Source organism: Gymnogyps californianus, unplaced genomic scaffold (genome assembly GCF_018139145.2).
Source record: "Gymnogyps californianus isolate 813 unplaced genomic scaffold, ASM1813914v2 HiC_scaffold_108, whole genome shotgun sequence".
Taxonomy (NCBI): domain Eukaryota; kingdom Metazoa; phylum Chordata; class Aves; order Accipitriformes; family Cathartidae; genus Gymnogyps; species Gymnogyps californianus.
The window spans coordinates 54923-59756 of NW_026113989.1; the positions used below are offsets into that span (position 1 = coordinate 54923).

At 57.2% G+C, this 4834-nt stretch overlaps 1 long non-coding RNA gene across 1 annotated transcript; it reads right to left on the reverse strand.

The window, feature by feature from the left end:
• Positions 1–495: 495 nt before the first annotated feature.
• LOC127027947 (uncharacterized) lies at positions 496–973 on the reverse strand. The gene is made up of 3 exons (XR_007767876.1): positions 960–973; positions 681–758; positions 496–585 (listed from the first exon to the last, which is right to left on the reverse strand). It is a non-coding gene; the product is annotated as an uncharacterized LOC127027947 (long non-coding RNA).
• Between the last annotated feature and the right edge of the window lie 3861 nt (positions 974–4834).

Sequence of the window (4834 nt, forward strand, 5' to 3'; positions counted from 1 at the left end):
TTCTGCACAGCCTCTCGTTCCGACTCTTGAGAAAGCAAGCGGGACAGTTGGATCAGATGGAACCGTTCCCCGTCAGGGAGATGGCATCTTCAGGAGGCAACACTTCTCAAAGACATCGATCAGGTTTAGAAAAAACGCCTGGGCTTTTGGGGCTGCGCCTAGTCACTGCTCCAAACCACAGCCACGCCTGAGCTGCTGGGAGCAGCTCAAATCTGCCTACCGCCATCTGCACAAAGCAGCTCTGAGCCGTACTGGTAAAAGTGGGGCAGCAGCTGCCCCTGGCGCTCGGCTTGAACCACAACTGGCAGCAGAGGCTCTGCACCGTCTCTGTGGCTCGCCACCGCCTGCAAGGTGGGAAGCCCAGCATCGCTGCTGCGAGGCTCTGATCGACCCCTTCCCACTGTGCGGGCTACAGCGTGTCCCAACATGTATCTAAAACCTCCGGTCGCCGAGTCCCACGGCTAAGGCAGAGTGAAATGTACCCACCGTGTCCTCTCTCCAGTTCCTCCAGCATCTGCCTCAGGACTTCAGATGGCTCCGGGGACTTTTTTCCTCCTTCGGCTTGGGACTTTGCTCTTGGAGGACCTTAACAGAAAGTATTTGGTTCAGTGTCACATGAATACATTACAGAAACCCACTGCTCAGCCTGTGACAGCTCTCAGCAGAGACAGACTACTCACCCCTGCGATGCCAGCTGGGCTGTAACGGAGCGTCCAGCCGAGGAGCTGGAAGAGTCCTCCCTACGGGCACTTCTGTAACTAAACACGCAGAGAAGCTTCCGTCATCTATTGTGATCGACATCGGCAGAACTGAACGGCAGAAGCGGTAAGGGGATCACGCAAGGAGAGGGCACACACGTGCACGTCTCCGTCCTCACACCTGCCGAGCCGCCCGGCTGGCTGACCTTTGGGCTTTGAGCTGGCAGCTCTCAAAGGGAGGAAAAAGCCATGATGACGTACCCATGCCATCTCCCAGAGGCTCAGTCCTGGAACCCAGCCGGGAAGCTGGATCACTGTCACCCACAGGCATGGCTGCAAAGAAGCGCAGGACAGAACAGCTCCCGTGACACAGTTCCAGATACTTCTTCAGATCAGAGTGGCAGCGAGTGCAATTCAAAGACGGGATTACTCCACGGCACTCATCTCTCCCTTCCACTCAGGAGCATGGTGCAAGGAGTTACCGCGTGCCTGCAATGGCACCATGCTGGGGCAAAACGAACCACGCAGGGAGCTGCCGGGAGAAGGGGCTCCCTGGAGCTCACGCCAGCTCTAAGCTCAACCCAACAAGCCCGCTGGCTTGGCAGCCGGCACCGGGAGCAGCTCAGGCTCCGAGGGGCCGGCAAAGACAGCTTCGCCAGGCAAAGCGCCCCGAAGCACATCTCTGAGCCTGACCCGTTCCCTCTCTGCTCTTCTCCATGTCTGCGCCTTGGCCACGGAAGGAGCAACTTGCATGTCAGACGGCAAGAAGATGAAAAGGTAGATGCGCCTTCCTCCCACTGACTTACCTGTGGGATTGCTCTCAGGCTCGAGGACAGGAATAGACCAAGAAGTCGGGAAGCCGTCGACCTTGAGAGGATCTTAAGGCAAATTGCACGTGACTAAGCTGTTGCCACATTGTCAGTGGGTATTGTTTCAAGGAAAGGGACATGGAGAACGTACCTCCAGGGTGCCGCAAGGGCTCCAAACCAACGTCCAGCCGAGAAGCTGGATAACCGTTGCCACCGCCCTCATCTAGAAGCAAGCACAGATGAGAAAACGTTTCCCTTGCATGTTGGGATCCACTTCTGCCTGAGTGAACTGCAGGCACCGGAAGGGGGTCAGGTAACAACGTGGGAGCCAGACGTAGGTGGAGATTGCCAAAGCGGCAGAGGGGCCTGGTGACCTCTTGGCTGGCTCCTTGCAGCTCTCCACACACTCTTTCCAGGCCATGGGCAACACCCCTCGACGAGCGGATGGACCAACGTACGGCCCCCTGGCGCTTTCTTACCGGGAGAGCTCTCACGCACACAGAGGAAGCCCTCGCGAAAGCACCGGAGGAAAAAAACCATCATCCATGCTCCTCGGGCAGAAGAGCCACCGGCCTGTGAAAGGCTGCACCAGCACCACCCGCTTACCTGCTCCCCGCGCTCGCCATGGAGCAGCCCTGGCATGCAGGGCCACCAGGAGGAGGAGGAGGAGGAGGAGGTGGCGGGCAGGGGCCATGGCCCCCTGTGCTCGCACCATGCTGCTGCTGCTGCTGCTGCTGCTGCTGCTGCTGCTGTGCTGCTGCTGCTGCTGCTGCAGTAGTCTGGGCCGGGGGCTGAGTGGTCAGTGCTTATGACTGGCGCGGCATCGTGGGGCTCTGTGACCTCACAGCCCCGCTGTGACCTCACAGCCAGGCCGAGGCTGCGTGGGGATGGCTCTCAGGTGCTCGTGGAGGGGCACTGGAGCACGGCCAGGGGAGCTGCCCTCCCGGGTTGGTGAGCCCGTCCCGTCGGGCAGCTCCGTCCAAGGGCTGGGACACAGTCCCACCCGGGGCTGAGCCCCCAGCTCTGCCTGTTTTCCGGGCACTGTCAGAGGGGCGGTGAGGAGCTCTCAGTCCCCCAGAACGGCAGGAAACCACAGCCAAGGGAGTGCTGACCTCCTCGGGTGCTGTTACCAACAGCTCAGGAGGCTGAAGAGGGAGTGATTTCAGTGTCGAGACAAGTGCAAGATCCCCTCCTGGAGGCAGCTGGCAGGCTGGAGCCCAGTTTGGCACCTTGGGGGACCCCAGGGCTAACGAGTCACTTTTGTTTCACGGGAAAGATGAAGCCTTTACTTTTCCATTTCTTCTTCATGTGAAATTGAAGGGAATCCTTTCTGTCAGGGTCCTCAAAGAGCAAAGTCAATCAATAAAACAGAAAAAATAGTCTCTTAAATTATTTGACATGCAAAAGGAAGCCTCGAGAGAGCAGCTGGTGGGTATAGGCTGCCCGACCAACCCAGTGGCCTTCGCTGATGGAGTGACTACATCAGTGGACGAGGGAAGAGCTACCCATGTCATCTGTCTGGACTTCTGTAAGGCCTTTGACACAGTCCCCCCCAACATCCTCCTCTCTCAGTTGGACCTGATGGACGGACTGTTCGGTGGATAAGGAAGTGGTCGGATGGTCGCATCCAGAGGGTAGTGCTCAACGGCTCGATGCGCGGACGGAGATCGGTGACGAGCGGTGTCCCTCAGGGGACCAGTACTGTTTAATATCTTCATCAACGACATAGACAGGGGCATCGAGTGCACCCTCAGCAAGTTTGCAGGAGACACCAAGCTGAGTGGTGCGGTTGACAGCACGCCCGAGGGACGGGATGCCATCCAGAGGGAGCTGGACAAGCTCGAGAAGCGGGCCCACGTGAACCTCGTGAGGTTCAACAAGGCCAAGTGCAAGGTCCTGCACCTGGGTCGCGGCAAGCCCCGGTATCAATACAGGCTGGGGGATGAAGGGATTGAGAGCAGCCCTGCCGAGAAGGACTCGGGGAGTACTGGTGGACGAAAAGCTGGACGTGAGCCGGCAACGTGCGCTCGCTGCCCAGAACGCCACCCGTATCCTGGGCTGCATCAAAAGCAGCGTGGCCAGCAGGTCGAGGGAGGGGATTCTGCCCCTCTACTCCGCTCTGGTGAGACCTTCTCCTGGGAAGAAAAGCAGAGCGAGCTGCGGTTGTTCAGCCTGGAGAAGAGAAGGCTCCGGGGAGACCTGATTGCAGCCTTTCAGTACGTAAAGGGGGCTTATAAGAAAGATGGGGACCGAGTTTTTAGTAGGGCCTGTTTGCAACAGGACAAGGGGTAATGGTTTTAAACTAGAAGAGGGTAGATTCAGACTAGCTATAAGCAGGACATTTTTTTGCGCTGAGGGTGGTGAAACACTGGCACAGGTTGCCCAGAGAGGTGGCAGATGCGCCGTCCTGGAAGCATTCAAGGTCAGGTTGGACGGGGCTCTGAGCAACGTGATCTAGTTGAAGATGGCCCTGCTCATGGCAGGGGCGGTTGGACTAGATGACCTTTAAAGGTCCCTCCCAATGCAAACCATTCTATGATTCTATGGTTCAAGGTGCTGGGAGCACTGACTGCAAAGAGCGAGTCAATCTGAGTGTGAAATATGTGTTAGGATAAGTCAAGTGGCTTTTGCCCCTGAAAGCATGTGGCAGAGGAAGAAGGAATTGGTCGGAGTGGTTTTGGGTGGAGTGGAGCAGAAGTTCCATTAACTTGAGTGCCCGAGAGTGCCTGGTCTCTCCGCTACCACAAACTGAATCAAAAGGAAGGACTTGCCTGGTTGTGCCCAACTCGTTGTGTTCGAGCATCTCCCAGTCTCACAGCCCTAACCTGCGCTGGCTCCCATGTCATACGGTGTCACCCCATCTCCTGACACAGACCCCGGAGGACAATCATGAGGAATTCACGAGGGAAACCCGACCAATTGCCGTGAAAGGGGAGCTGGCAACCACGTCTTCCGTCACCTCTCACACTCAGTGGTGACTGAGGGTGCTCCCCAGTTTCCCCTTTCTGCTTTGGTCTTTTGTACAGAGACAGGCTGGGTCTTTTCTATTGCATTGACTTTAGGTGAGGTTCTCCCCTGGTTTTCATCCGTGGGGTGTACAGTGGTCAAGAGCAGAAGAAAGACATGGACCTGCTTGAGCGGGTCCAGAGCAGGGCCACAGAGGTGATGAGGGGGCTGGAGCAGGTGTCAGTAGCTGAGGTGTCTAAAGTTAGGTCCCCTGCACGCTATCAACGAGTCTGTGACAAATAGGGGGAAAAAAGACTCCAGCCCTGCTGTTCTCTCAACAGGAGGATTGCATCAAACCAAAAGTCAGTCTGGCCTAGGGTG